Here is a 16,672-nt window from a genome sequence, read left to right on the forward strand (position 1 = left end):
GCCTTCATTCTTGCAGGTCACTTTGTCTTTTATTGCCCTCACTTTTGTTAGCCTGCTGTCTAAAAACCCAACCATGGCATTTAACTTTCACTCAGGAGTTTACTCAGGGTAGGGTCAAAAAAGTCAAGAAGGCAGCCATGACAATGTGATCAAAGCTTCAGAGGTTTTTAATCTGTATAAAAAAATAGATAGAGTTTCAATCACATACGATGGCCATGGTTGACCATACCTTGAGTGAAAGTTAAATGCCATATTTTCATTCTGTTGTTCTTTGTCATCTCCTATCAACAATTTAGCAATACAATTCTTCTAATAAAAACACTCTTCTGCTTTTGCTTTTCATCTCAACTTCCAGGGGTTTTACATATTTAACAGGAATTAAGTTAGCCTTATACCTAGATTTTTTCTTTAGCCTATCAGTATATTTGTACTATACATAGGACTTCCCAAAACTGCTATCCAGAAAGCTACAGTACAAGACAGCTTTACTGGAAAAAAATATTACATCCAAAACTATATCGGGTAAAACCAAAGTAATGAAAATTATAATCCAAATGCTAATACCGTGTGAGATAAGTAGCAATGCTTTCAAGCAGATAGATAGCCTTTCCAAATGTGATAGAAGCAGATAAAAGACTTGAATAAAGAATAAAAGTCTTCCAAGTGAATCATCCACTCCAAAATATAGGAGTTTTGTTCTTCATATACTGGCAAAAAACCCTACAGAATTTTGGTGATGATTACAAAACAAAAAGAAGCTTTTACAAAGCACTAGAGATCTTTGGAATGTGACAGTGGCCAGCAAAGTCTATTGAGATCGAAACAAGATGAGCCGAGGTGGCGCAGCAGTTAGAGTGCAGTACTGCAGGCCACTTTAGCTGACTGTGTTCAGCAGGTCAGCGGTTCAAATCTTACCGGCTCAAGGTTGACTCAGCCTTCCATCCTTCCGAGGTAGGTAAAATGACGACCCAGATTGTTGGGGGCAATGTAAATATATATATACATTGCTTACTGGTGTACACCGCTTAGAGAGTGTTTGCACTTAAAGCGGTATATAAGTCTCATAAATAAATAAATAAATAAGATAATATGAACGTTTGGGCTGTCTCCCACCTGATATGAATTATCGATTCAATCTGTTTCAACACTTCAAACTCATTTAGAAAATTAAATAAATATGATTTGATGATTTGATTGGAAGAAATCACATTGATTTAATTCTAATGTAGATCAATTCAGCAGCTTTCCATATATATACATATATATCAGTTCCTTCCAATTGATTCAGTTAAATCAATCAGCTTTGTACAAGATAACTTATCAGGACACTGATTTTTAAGATACAAATAAAATTATGAGTTTTCATAATTCAATTTCTTTTTACCTCATTGGAAACTGAACACAATCAATAACCCAGAGCACCTTATTTATTTTCTATTACATTGTTAAGCATTCTCCCATCTGTTGTCGTCCCAATATTTTGGGATCACAATTCCAGAATCCCCTGCCAGTAATTGCTGGCTCAGGAGGGTGCCAGATTAAAGACGGGTGTTCCTATTTTCCACCTTGTGCAACCTACTACAGGGGATGTTGAACTGTTGCTCTGCCTTGCTAAAAGTAAGGAGGTTTTTAAATGCTTCATCTCTTTATAATAATTAGCAGAAATATCTGAAACACCTCCAAGGCTGAAGATATGTCGTGGGCATTAAAGAAACCTCAAGAAATTATACCTAACCTAGTCCTCAAATTTAACTCGATCATATCCTTTCCATTATCAGTTACATAAGATAAATCTAGAGTTGATAGGTCTCACAGTTCACCAATAATATTATGCCTCAACGGAGCACACAATAAGAACAGAATAAGGTTCCACATTAGCAGGTGCAAGACTAAGCTAGGCTTTCACCCAAGCATTCCTGCTGCTTTTTGTTTTGTTTTGTTATTCTTTTCTTTCTTTTTTTTTAAATGATTCCATGTTATATATCAGAACTAATTATTCCTGTTGGGCCAACCTCAAGAAATGTCAACAGTACATTGGAAGTGCTAATTGGGGTGTCCATGCTCTTCAGCACTTTTGAGATCCAGCGCTTGGATTGGTGGGGTTAGGCATGTTTTAGAAGACTGCAGCATAATGAGCTTAGTCTCCATGGAAGACGCAGAGATTTGCTGCTCACACTTTGCATTGCATTCGCACCAGTGCTTTTTGCCAGATACAAAGGAAGCTTCTCAAATAGCCAGCAGCCGAAGGCAGGCAGGCTGCAAGGAAATGCAAAGGCAGAATCCTAGACTACTGTGAATCAAGGCAAAGCATCACACAACTTCCAGAGGGATCATTTCTTTGTCTCAGTTCATCTAGTTTGTGCCATTGCTACCATTTAAAAAAAAAAAAAAAAGACCATTGCTGAATCGTCTGAGGATTTATTTATTATTTATGTTCTTTTATTTATATTCCACCCCCTTATTATTTTTATGAACAGGTGGCAAACATATCTAATAATTCTTCCTCCTCCTCTTTTACCCACAACAGCAAGCCTGTGAGGTGAGTTGGGCTGGGATAGAGTGACTTGCCCAGTCACCCAGTTAACTTTTGCGCCTATGACAGAACTGGAATTCACAGCCTCCTGATTTCTTAGCCTAGTCACAGGGGTAGGCAACCTTGGCTCTTTTATGACTCGTGGACTTCAACTCCCAGAATTCCTGAGCCAGCTATGCTGAGGGGAAAGGGAGAGGTTTCCAAGCTGAGCCATGGTGGCTCAGGAATTCTGGGAGTTGAAGTCCATGAGTCATAAAAGAGCCAAGGTTGTCTACCCCTGGCCTAGTGCCTTCACCACTAGACCAAACCTGACTCTCATATGCTGAGTATTTTTACAGAAAGAATACTATTGGACAAAATAAACTCACATTCTTTATTTTGAAAGGCTTCTTTAAAAGTCATAACCACTTTCATGGGGGATCCCTGGTCTGTTGTCAAGAGGAGATGTAATCAGATCTATTGTTATTTTATTAATCTTATTTATAATGTGATCTTCCTCCAAAGAAATCTTACTTACATGGAACTCTCCAATTTTATCTCCTTAGGCTGAAAGGCTATTTAGAAACTAAAGTCATCCCATGGAAATGTTAATTTTCGCTTTTCCAATATAATGACAATGTGACCCTTATAGAAAAAAATGTTGAACCAAATATGTTGTTACTGGTTATTCTCCATCTCATTATAAAATGTTATAATGAATCTATAGAGAATATTTTAATAGATTAGTTGTCATCAAACTGCAATCGGACCCCAATATGTACCAAAGATTGTATGATAGAAGCTGCTTGGATAATTAACATGGATAATTCTTTCATTACACATTAATACCACTACCTTGCAATACATGGAGGATAGTTGACCGCTAAGCTTATATTTGGGTGTGTAAATTAACCTTGACTTTGATGGGCTACCTTATTGCCTCAGCCTCAGAAGCTACGTGGATAAAGGAGAGTCATTACTAGGGGTTTTTTTTATTATTATGCATTATACAAGATGCAGAAAGGCCTTTCAAAGTTTGATCAAAATAGTGTTTTCTGCTGAGTCACTTTTGTGTCATTTCCCATATTGTTCCTGTGGCAGCCTCAAATTTTGGAGCAGATTGTTGAGAAGCACAAGATGAAAAAATGGGCAATAAGGAATCCTGTGTCTGCCAGCAGAACATATGAGCAGAATTCCCCATATAGGCAAACATGATCTTGATGTGGATCTTTTTCTTGCCAGAATAGTATCCATGAATCTGAATTAAGTTTTGACAGGGTATCATAATTTAATTTGTGCATTGTTTGCACTAAATTAAGAACATCATCTGACAAAGGGCAAGAAACAATTATATCACAGGGTTCCAGGCAGAAGCATCCTCTGATTGGTTGGCTGAGATTTCTTTTGTTCATGATGGGATCCAGAGAGATTCATCCTGCTTTGCTGTGCATATTCATAAAAATAATGTATCTTATTGAATCATAAATGGTGATTAGTGTTTCAACATGCCTATGTGCAAAGCAAGTGATAAATGTATGCTAAGCAGCCAGCCTGGTCCCCACTTCTTCCTGGATGGGGCACATATAACAATGAAAGAAATACATAAATACATAGCCTGCAGTTACTGTGCAGATCAATGAACTTCTGAAATTCAAAAGAATTGTGCTGCCAGCTAAAACGCTACACACAAATAAGTGCAGTAAATTAAAAGATCCCCATTATGTGGTGAGGCATTATTTTATGGGAATCACGGTGAATCACAAAGCCTATCTGGAATGGTGTAACAACTGAAATAACGTGCTGAGGTACCACAAGAAATAATCGACAGCAAATCTATTTATTTATTTTTGTGCCTTTATTGTTTTTTATCAATAATTCAAGGTGATAAACATATCTATCACTCCTTCCTCTTCTATTTTCCCCACAACCGCAACCCTGTCAGGTAGACTGGGCTGAGAGAGAGAATGACTGGCCTAAAGTCATCCAGCCAGCTTTCATGCCTAAGGCAGGACTAGAACTCACACTCGCCTGGTTTCTAGCTGGGGGCCTTAACCACTAGACCAGACTAGAGTAAGTAGAGCAAATAGTGTAAGCTCCAATAAAATCAATAGGGCTTCATCTGATTGCATAAGTATAGTTTGCATTGTTATTTTCATTTAAACATTACTGCAAGTCCATTGACAGAGGAGAGACAGCCACTGTGTCACTGCATGAATTTCAGCCAGTGAGGGGATTCAGCCAGTTTACACCACTTTGGCAGAACCAGTAGCTAATTTTTTGTTGCCCAGGCCCAGAATAGACTTCCAGAAGCAGCATCCACACAGAGAACCGGTTGTTCACGTATTTGAATCCCACCATTGGTTTCAGCTCTTATCTTGCTCCTTTCCAACAAAAAGCCCCTGCCCCTAACCAGAATGCTAAAATGATGAAATGTGCATCCTGAGGTCACGATGCAAGCTCTGCCCTTTCATACATGCACTTCAGTGTTGAACACAAGTATATAGGGATAGGAATTTGCTTTATCATGAGGCACTTTTCATCATTTGCCCCCCCTCCCCACCAGAGATGCCTGGATTTCCAGTCACTGTTATACAAGTCATCCTTGCCATTTGTATTCTCCAAATTTACATCATTAAAGGTGTCGAGAAAAAAAAATGTGCTTTTCATTTTAATTCCTAAGGAAGAAGACTTCATATGAAGGCAATATGAGGTAGATACGTAGGTCAATAGACAACTGAATCTTACTTTAAAGTCAATCTATTGGAAGGGAGAAATGATACCAAATTATTTAATCAGTGGCTGCTTACCATTTAGCTTCCGAGCATTCACTCTAGCGTCTTACCTGCCGTTCCTCCACAACAGCAGCCAACTTCATTAAGGAACAAAAGTAAAGTAATAAGTCATTTCACACCCTGTCTGACCACTCTACAATAATAGCAAGATTTCATGCAAGGGTACAACATTATGCCTGTCTGCAATCACAGTCGCTTTGCAAAAATCTTAATTCACACTTCACATGCAGCTAACCTTGTTACCATCCCTTCACAAATCCATCAGTGTTGCAGCTGCACGTCTTCACAGCCCAACATCTTAAAATTCATCACTTTGGCACCTTTGCATCACTACAGGTCAAACTAAGGAAGCCAACCACGAATAATTAAGGGTGCCCAGATGTTTTAGGCTGACTCTTTTCAAACATTTCTTAGATATGAGAGGATGTCTTTCCCCTCCTCTTAAATTGGAAATATACATCAATTAAATTGTAGAATGAGACCAAAAAACCAAGTTTCAAACTCCTCCTCCAATCATTTCTTTCTTTCTTTCTTTTTTTACCCTTACATGTATAGTTCTTTGTAGCTGGAATTTGAACAAGAAGCGTGATAATGAGTAGGTTGAAGGAAAGGAAGGTGTTATCTCATTAAGGTAATTACTAAGACATCCCTACCATTAGATTGGTTTGAAAATGTGGCAATTAAAGAGCCCTACATGGGCTCCCAGAGACAAGGGAACAAGACAATTCTCTTGGAACTCCTGTGTTGCGGTTAATATGTGTCATAGAAATGAAAAGGCAGGAGATCCCTTGCAAAACGCCTCATTCTCTCTTACAACACACACACACCCTAACAGAAAGATCCCATCTCTAAGTCCTCCTTTCATCATTCAGTACATACAAATAACAAATGCCTATTTGTATTTGTTGAAAAGTTCCAAAACACACCATTTGGTTCATAAACACCATTTTTAAAAACTAGAACCTGATGGGAAATTTAATCAAACACTGCTCGTGGAGCTTAGAATTCAAAACATGAGTTCTTCTCATCTACATCTATTTATGTGACATCGGAGCATCTAAGCCAATAGAAGAAGCATGAGCCATAACTCTCTATGGAAAATCCTATATCATTTTAACTCCACCTTTAGATTTAATATGGACAGGCGAGTGATCCTGGTGATACCCCCTCCTTTAGTGGCATCTTGGCTTTGCTACATGACAAACTTAATGTAAACAGCCAATAACACTTCAGAGCCCCACGTATATGATACGTGCATGTTAATAGCACAACATAGTGTAAATATATTACATGTGCCTAACTCTTTCCTCCATGCCACTGCTATTACAGCATGTACAGCAGTATCAGCAAGCGGGATCAGCCAGAAAATAATTGGCCCAGCTAAGTTCTAGGACCCTTCCATTTCTCTCATCCTTGCTGGTAGGGTGTTTTTTCTAGCCAGTTCAATCTCATTCATCTGAAATGTACTTTTTCTTCCTACACCACAACCCTTCTTTTGTCATTTCCAGTAAACTGAATAAAACATATAATTTTTACGATTGTTGTTCGTATATTTAAAGATGTGAAAGTAGATGGAGGCCACCAGCAGGAAGATTAACAGTAGTTGTGGAAAGATGCTGAGAAGATCAGGTATTGAGTTGTAGATAGGAAGACCCTGGGAAGACCAGGAGCAGGCCAGTACAAATTTCAGCAACAGTGGTGGGAAGACACTAGGAAGACCAAGACTACCTCTGAACCAGTGGCTATCTAATTTAGGTAACTCTTTACATTCTGGGTGGAAGGCCTGATACAGGAAAATCAGTATGATTTGATGACACTATTAGTATCCAAGGACCTGAACATATGTCTTCTCCAAACCCTTTAGAGCAGGGGTGTCAAACTCGCCACACCACGTGTCGCAATGTATCACAACTTTTTCCCCATTGTTGGAGCTGGGGTGGGCGCAGTTTCTGCATGATGTTTCCAGCCCGTGGGCCGGCAGTTTGATACCCCTGCTTTAGAGTAAGTAAAACAATCTTGTTAAGGTGCAACAAACATATATCTAAGCATGTAAGTGGAACATTTGAATATATGGTACGTGGCTGCTTTAAGATTGAACATTAATTGAACCAAATTCTTAAAGAAGCCACATCTTTTTCAGGCTTGTTAAGAAACAGGGGCTGCTGTAATGAATAGCAGAAAGGTACTGTGTTCACATGAAGTCTTATGCATATGTATAGAATCAATTTCAAGGGATGTCCATCCCTAACTGTTAAGATAGTGTTGAACAGGGGTGTCAAACTCGCAACATCACATGATGTGTCATGACGTATTGTGACTTTTTTTCCATTGCCGGCAATGGGGTGGGCGCAGTTTCGCCATGATGCATCCAGCCCGCGGGCCGGCAGTTTGACACCCCTGCTGTAGAAGAACTTTTTTGATCAACAGTCTTGTACATGACATTTCAGATGACTATCTGTATGTGATAAAAATAAATGTAGGCTGCTCTTAAAATGCTATGAATAGAGACATACACAATTAACAAATAACTTTTAGTGCTTTTTCTCCCAGTCTAAAGGCAGTATTAGAAGTAAGTTAAAGTGAAATAGCTGTTCAATCCTAGACATTGTATTGGATCCACAAGAGACTAAACCCATGCAACATGACTAAATTATGGTTTTTTGATTTAAATAGCGTTCTTATCAATATATTTACACCTGAATTTAAACCACTGAACTTTAATCAATTGTATTTCAGAACTGAAAATTTTTCAACAGACTTGACTTGCAAACAGATCTGTTCTATGCTCCCTAGAAACTATAACTATACAAAGATCCCAAGATTCTCTTCAGCTGAATTTCATTTAGACCACACTGGTTCTCTTAAAACACTACCATGTGTACATCTCTATTCAAAGTGAGAATACTTACAATTGGGTTTGTTCCCAGAGTATATTAGAATTGTTCCCTTAGAAAGCAATATTAAGGAAATAAACTTAGAGTCAGCAAACATTTCTGCTTCAAGGCACAATTAAATAATTTTATAAATGGGCTGGGCCCAAAAATAAAAATAAACATTGCATAAATCAGGCAAGGTCTTGCATGAGATCATTGTTTTATTAAGATTTCTTGGTTCTCAAGTGTATTATTATTTTACTCACAAGAGTGAGTAAGAGTAAGAGTAAAAAAGATTATGATGTTCTCATAGATTCTTTAAAGATATTGGAGTATCCTTAAACTACTATTTTGGAATGCCTTTTCTGAATTTGATTTGTATCATGTTGCTAACTGAATATAATATACATTTATGACACAATCCATATCAATCTATCTAACCTTCAATCCAGTCTAACAGGTTTTTATTTGCTTCTTGCCTTACCAAAATCAAAGAACTTATCATGCTAAACTAATGCATTACAAATGTTTTCTATTGTAACTATTCTGAGTTATTGAATATTCTAAATGACTAGTAAATGTTGCTTACCATTTGTCATATATTCTGTATACTAACAAAAAAAATTAAAACCAACAAATGTGCCTTATAATGTACCAATGCTGATAGAGGGTTATATTTCCAAAGAAAGAGCCTCTGAATGTAAAATACTATCCTGGGAACATATAAAAAAAACTTTCAAAATCTTAATGACTCTTTTTAAAAGCATATCATCATGTTTGGGAGGCATCTTTTCTACAATCTACCCAAACTAGCTGCAATAACACCAGATAGATAGTTGATCTATATTCATTCTAACGTTGCTTTTTTGAGCTCATCCACCTAAATAAATCAAAGCATTCCTTCTGACTGTCCTGCCCAGTTAAAAGCCTGGACATTCGGAAAGGAAGAAGGAAATGAATAGAAGCAAATGATGCGTGACAAAGACATCTCACAAATGCCACAATTTACATCAGATGCTGGGATACAGACATGATGGTGTCATTGTATGCATGTTGTTATTTTGGCATCAACACAGAGATTGTTGTTAAAATCAGTACTCTGCTTTTCTACTGGTGTGACCTAATTACTACTAACCACATCTATTAAATTTGAGATCTTATCCATCTTTGAGTAACGTATGAATTGCTAAACAATCATCAAAATCTAGCTGAGCCAGGTAAATTGTTTATTCCATCATTATATCCACTTATTCAGGCTGCAGTTTGCTTACTTCTCAGTTCACATAAAAATTACATGTCAGATTCATGTTCATAACCAGGTCTTATAAGCTAATATCGTATTTCATTCTAAAATTGTTCCTTTAAAGCAGTGGTTCTCAACCTTTCTAATGCCGCGACCCCATAATACAGTTCCCCATGTTGTGGTGACCCCCAACCACTTATACATCATCAGGTGCCAGGGGCGTGGCCAAAGAAAAGGGGGAAAAATTGGCGGACAGCCTTGTTTGGCGACCCCCGTGAAATGGTCGTTCGACCCCAAATGGGGTCCCGACCCACAGGTTGAGAACCACTGCTTTAAAGTTTGTTTGTTTTTTTCTTGATAGAGATGTATCTTGTTAATCTGCTGGACTTTGTCATAATTGGCTTTAGCCTAGAGTTCCCCATTTAAAACTTGTATACTTGTTTTTTAAAATATATATATATATAGTGATAAATAAAATAATGATGAAATCAGGGGAGGGGAAATTGATGTCTTTTTGAGCTCTGGAAATGGTTACAGTTTTTCTAGAGACATCCCCATATACATATTTTTATTCTTGCCTGTGTTTCTTCAACTAAAAGAAATGTAGAGTTATTGGCCTGCAGTGAAGCAGAAGGAGATAGCTCTTCAGTTCAGACTGATTTCAGTTTAAACTCAGCAGCTGGGGATTTATAGGGTTGCCCATAAGCCCACCATAATGTTAGGGAATGTAATGAATGCCTAAGCCATGTCTATCTATCTCTTTGAAATTACTCCTAATTTGAGAGAGAACAAGTTGGAAAGTTTTCATTAACAGGCAAGCTTGTGGGAAAATAGGACATATTAATATAAAAATCAATGACACTTGGAAGTGATAAAAGTTACCAGCTAATAATTGAAACCTAGATAATACTCAAGTTCTAATTTTAACACCCCAATCAAATCTAAGGCTCTCTAGTCAAGGAATACAATACTTTGAAAAAAAAGTTGAAAATTCAATTGATATGAATATTAAAAGAGAAGGCAATGACCAGCCCGAGGATTATTCCCAAGTATATAATCTTCCCTACTTTATGTTAATCCCTATCCTGAAGAGCTCAATTTATTGTTTGAATATAAATTCAGAAACACAGTTTACTCACTTTCTTATCTATTTAATTGTCAAGCTCCTTGGCAAAACCTCAGCAGAATTTCATGGATGTTCAACTTTGCATGTTCAACTTTCTAGACTCAATATCTCACTGAATGCACTCCAACATACAACGTACAAATCTTTATTGCATGTTAGGAAGAAGCTACTAAAACAATGCATTCCCTCTTTTTACTTGTTGCAGATAAATTTTTACCGTGTTTCCCTGAAAATAAGACCTGGTCTTATTTATTTTTTTATTTTATTTTTTTGCCTCCAAAAGAGGCACCAGGTCTTATTTTCGGGGATGTCTTATCCCCTGTCTCACCTCACAGTGGTGGCACTGACAGCTCTACTCAACCAGCCCACTTCTTCTGTGGCCATTCACCGCCACTTGCGCGCAGCGTCCTCAGCCTGCATTTTGCCATCAGAGGCCTTCAGGAAATGCAGCTGAGAATGGCACTCCAGATTGACACGCTCGGCACCCCCTGGCCTTCAGGGGGAGCCATGCGCATCAATCTGGAACTTGGTTCTTAGCTGCAGAGGCCTTTTCTGAAGGCCTCTGATGCAAAATGCAGGCTGGGGACGCCATGCACACATCAATCTGGAGCTCCGTTCTCAGCTGCAGAAGCATTTCCTGAAGGCCTCTGATGGCAAAATGAAGGCCAGGGGGGGGATACACTGGCCGCAGAAGAAAAGGGCCACCAAAGCGAGGCAGGTGTCGGGGCGTGGGAGGTCGGGGCTGCAACAGTAAACAGCTCCACTCCCTCACAACCTAGCTTGATTTTGAGGCATACACTTCACCACAAAAATAGGACTTATTTTGGAGATAGGGTTTATATTACACCCACCCCCAAAAATCAAGCTAGGACTTATTTTCAGGGTAGGTCTTATTTTGGGAGAAATGCAATAGCATTCCTTTCTGTAAATCTTTCTGAAGTTTTAACAGTTTTTGTCTTGTGCTTCTCAGCTTTGAAATTGGGCAACTATTGGTTGTGGACATCTCTAATCTAAGAAGCCCTAGTTCTCAGCTGCACTCCCATATTAATAGATTAACAATGGCACTTTGAGGAAACCATTGGGAGCAACAAGCTCTATTGGCAGGAGCATCCCCTGAGTAGTGTTCCACCCACAGGATGCTTCTACTGGTATCAGTAGAGAAGGGAACATGAATATGTTCCTTCCTGAATATTTTCCCATGAAGGCTGGGGATGCTTTGAAATTGTGTAGAGCAGTTGCAGAGGGAGAAGGAACTCCTTATAAATCCTCTTTCCTTTCCTTTCATCAGCAAGATTCTCAACTGGAATTGGTCTAGATGGTAAATAAATGATTGCCTTAGTATCCAGGCACTTAGCAATAATTCCATAGTGCTTTACAGCACTCTCTCAGTGGTTCACAATGTCAGCACTATTGGCATATTTCCGACAATAATCTGGGTCCTCTTTTACCAACCTCAGAAGGATGGAAGGCTGAGTCAACCTTGAGCTCTATCAGGATCGAACTCCAGCTGTGGGCAGAGTTAGCCTGCAACACTGCATTCTAACCACTGCACGGCCAGGGCTCTGCTTAATAAGAGGACTCATCAAACTCAATCAATTCAGCAAGTCAGGATATGTGTTCCTGGATGATGCAGAGCTTCCGATAATTCTAAAATTCACAGGTAAATATTCAGAATAAATCTATGACACAACTGTGACCTGAAAATGTGAGGTTCTAACATTATCTTCATGCTGTTGCCCTAATCTTGTCCCCATCAGTGAATGAGAAAGCAGCAGTACAGGTATAACACAGTCACCTCTTCTCATTCTGATATTATCCAATAATAACCTCAGGATGTATAAAATATGTTATGTTCACCACCAACTACCTTGGAGGTGAAGTCAACTAACCTGTTGTGCATATTATCAGAAGTGTGTTTTGGGAGTGCTGGGAGGTGCTTTGTCTCTTACTTCTGGACCCTATATAGTTTTCATGGTAGCCATGTTTCTACCCTATTTACCATCTTTGTTAGTAATTTATTTCCTGGATTCTTTTCATACCCATCACCTCCCTATTCCTTGTTTGTGACATCAACTTCTCAGAAAGTAGAACAAAAGACAGCAGACTTCCACTATTTTATTTAAGAAAGGAAAGGGGGCTTTTTTATTATTTCACTTTAACAGTGTTATGAAATGTATCTTTACCTTAAAATGCAGCAGCTCTGTTTGTCCTCTTTGTGGTGCCTAGAGAGACTTTACAGTGTGGTGAGAGTAAGTACCACACAGAGAGAATAAGCAAGAGAATAAGCAAAGATGTTAAAATGGTTTTTGTTGTTTATTTGTCACTTTCCCTGCATTTCATAAACTCCGTGGATTTTCTTTTCCTTCTCTGAACAAAGAGTGGGGTTGCCCAGTAGCTAGTCAGTTTCAGCTTTCCGATTCTAGGATCAAGCTAGCTGTATAGCCAACTGTCTTCCTGTCTCCACTCTGGAGCAATTTCTGGCTTGGTGTCTTTGTGTGTGTTTCATATTATTTTATATTTATGTTATTTATTACTTATAACATTTTATATTATTTTAAGTTGGAGAACATCCAAATGGGGAATGGCAGATGGCTGATAAAATGCTAAAAAGAAGGGAGATCAGAGCCAGAAGAAAAAGTTAATCACTTATAACAAATTCCACTCTCACAAATATGGCAGCATTCCACAGTGACTCAGAACACACTCACACACTCAACAGAGACAAGATAGGCATTGGTAACATGGACAGCAAATGTTATACTGGTATTGTTTTCTGTTGCTTTAAGGATGAGTGGATATTACTGTAGGGATGCACCTTAAGTTTGGTAATGCTCATTCAGACATGCTTTAATGAGTTTCTATATGCATTAATGCTATTTTGTGTGAACAGACATCTGTTTTTTGTTTTGTTTTTTTAAACTGGTCAGTTTCAGGGAATGGAACTGAAGTCTAGAAATTAGATGACACATACTCATGGGTGAAAAGTAGACACAAATTATTGATATTAATAGATTAAATCCAGATTAGCCTTTCTATGAATGAAAAGTTTTATTCCATTCCTGTGAGCTAACTAAACTATCATAGTGTACCCAATGTAAAAAAGAAAATTAAGCAATCATTATCAATTTTTCTTTCTCCTACATTTTGCTATCATCATTTTGTGGGTTTCCAACAGAATCTAACTTCCTAACCATTAAGAGCAGCTATTCAGTACCTCAGCAGATGCAGACAAGGTACAAGCAAAAAGACGTTTCAAACAACACTTTCTATTTCTCTTCCTTTCTCCAGCGCAAATAGTATTCTACCAATCTATTATAAACATTTCCTTGAGTTGTGCGCTCCATGGACGTGTACGACCTTGTAGAAATATTATCATTCTCTTCTTTGTACTTTTTTTTCCATTGCCAGCCTAACTGATAACACTAGTATTCCCTGGAGGTCTCCCATCCATGTACCAACCAAGTCTAACCCTACTTAGCTTCCTATCTTCCAATCCTAGACAAAGTCAGCCAGGTGCTGCCATCTGCTGAGACCTGCTAATCACTACTGCAGATCTAACCTATAGGGAGCTTCACCACGGAGAATGAGACTCTTATTCTTTATAGAAGTTATAACAATAATGATTCCGAGGAATGAAGGCTAAAATGAAATGTGTTTAATCCTAAAACCTGTCTCTAATGCAAGAGAAAAATAATTATTAATTTTGAAAAAGATCAGCAATGAAAATATCATTAGCTAAATCTGGCCATTAGTAAACGGTGCTTAGCCTTCCTTTCTGTTACTGTCATTGCTCCTTATGTAAATAGAAGAGTAGATTGCTGTATTAATGTTTAATTAGCAATTTATTTCAGAGGCCTGGAACTAAACTCCTGGCCTATGTTTACAAGGCCTCTGAAAAGCAAATTGCTCTTGAGAAGATCCTCATTCAAATAGAGATGATAAACTTATCTCTGGGTTACACCACTTCAGGTGGGAGAGAGTCATAGAGTTGGGAGAGGTGTCATATCACTGAATTTTTTAAAAAATCTGACTGCATGAAAATAATTAGCATGTTACATTCTAACCATATATATTAGTATGATAGGCACTGGCATGGGGTTACCCTCCCATCAAAATTAGGCTGATGGAGAAGAGATTAATTCTTTCCAGGAATTTAGTTGTAGGTGAAATGCCTTTCTTTCCAGACTCTTTATAACTGCAAAGTCACAAAAAGGAGAGCTTCTCTTCTATTAGGCCTTGAATGTTGCAAGGGAGCATGGTTTTCTCTCTTTTTAATGACATAGCTGAGTTGTCTTATGGATGAAAGATATAAAAAGTCAGTCTGCTTTTCATTTTATTTATTTTTTAAAATTTGGATATAGGAAAGGGACAGTGGGCTGGCAGGCTGGCAGGCTGGGCAATTAAAGCAGAAAGAGCCAAAAATCTTGTAGTACCTAAGGAGCTAACAATTTATTAGAGCATGAAATCCAACAAAGATTATGCCATAATAAGACAGGGTTCGTACAACCAGACCATTTAAAGAGTTCTCTGGTTCATTTTCTGTAAATTAGGAAGGGGAGGAGTGAACCTATCATTTTGGGTTAGTTTTTAATTCCATGTAGTGCATAATTCCATAAAAGGTTGATTCAATCATATTGTAAGTTAAGCAACTTGAATGAATGATGACTCTTTAAGATGCCACAAGTTTCTTAGTTGATTTTTTTTTGTATATTTTACAACAGGCAAATATGCTAGCTACGCTATACTATAGTCTTAGCTGCTATGCTAATACCATGCGAAACACAAATAATATCCAAATATAAAATAATTCCATAAAACAATCCAATTGCAACCTAACTAGGCTTCAGTATTTCAGAGCATCATTAAGAGATACAAGGGGCTGATCTTGTCATTTTTAGTATGTTCTGCCTTTAACCTAAATTAAATCAAAAACTGTCTTCTCTTATGGGGAAAGGGAGGGACTTCAGCTTTCTGACATCCCCAGCAGATTGGCTGAAGTTAGTGATGCATTTCTCCCCCCTTCCCAAATAATAACAAGAGTTTGAATTGACTCTTTACCACTGGTGGCACATATATAATTGTATTTAATTAACTCCTCACCAAACCTTTGCTTGGAATGCAAAAACAAAATCAAAGGCCTGCTTGTAAGAAAAAAAAAATGGCATGTGATTTGAAATACTACCCAAGGCCTGAGGCTGCACTCAAAGAAGAACTGCGTGCTAAAACCCATAATTTTCTTCAGCCTCGCTGATATTAATGCAGAATAACTCTATAGTTTCAGTTGTGGCTTTTCTTCAAATAATAAAAGGATACATTTTATTTAGTAATAACCCCTAATTGGCTCCTTCTTTCATTTTGCTTATGGCTGCACTCTTGTCCTAAGTCTCACTTAAACTGGCCTTATTTTTAAGGCTGGGGTATTGCTCTAAATATCCCCTTGCCTTCATGTTCACCAGTCAGTGGGTGCTCCGGTTTAGGTAACCAGTTCATTTGATGCAATAAAAATTCTGCTTCCCAACAAGGACCACCAAGGTAGAGGCACATCATCTGATACCCAGAAAAAACACTGCTTCTACAGGAGGAAATTTCCATTTCTGAATAGTTTCAAGAATATTCAATAAGGCTGATGAAACACCAAACTGGAAAGGGAATTTTTCTCTCTATTATTTTTGCTGGGTGTTTTAAAAGAAAGTCCCTTTCCTTATTATGAAATGGGAAGTTTACCATCTCTCTCGCTGTCTCGTATAACAGTGACAACAGGATGACACATTCACAAGCTGATTTGGTGAATACATTTTAGGTTTGATCAGATGGGAAAGAGAATTAGAGCACTCACTGGAAACCTTTTTTTTTTTTTCCCCTCCTTCAAACCGAAGCATCTGCCTCCTGATTCTCATTGTTTTAATGGAATGCGGAAATGCAGTTGGTTTAGCTCAAATTGTAGTCAGACATTCAAGGCTTCTACTGATAGATCCCACCTGGGGCTTAAAGAATTATTAGCGAATGTAGCGAGTTCCAGAGCCTCTTCTGAAGCACATTCCCAGCCTCATTTCCTCTTCTCAAACTCAGAGGAAGACCAAAAAGAGCAGAACCTGGAGCCCAGGCAGCAAAGTTTCAAGTGCCCAG

Source organism: Crotalus tigris, unplaced genomic scaffold (genome assembly GCF_016545835.1).
Source record: "Crotalus tigris isolate CLP2741 ecotype Arizona unplaced genomic scaffold, ASM1654583v1 scf7180000024307.1902530, whole genome shotgun sequence".
In the NCBI taxonomy this organism is placed as follows: domain Eukaryota; kingdom Metazoa; phylum Chordata; class Lepidosauria; order Squamata; family Viperidae; genus Crotalus; species Crotalus tigris.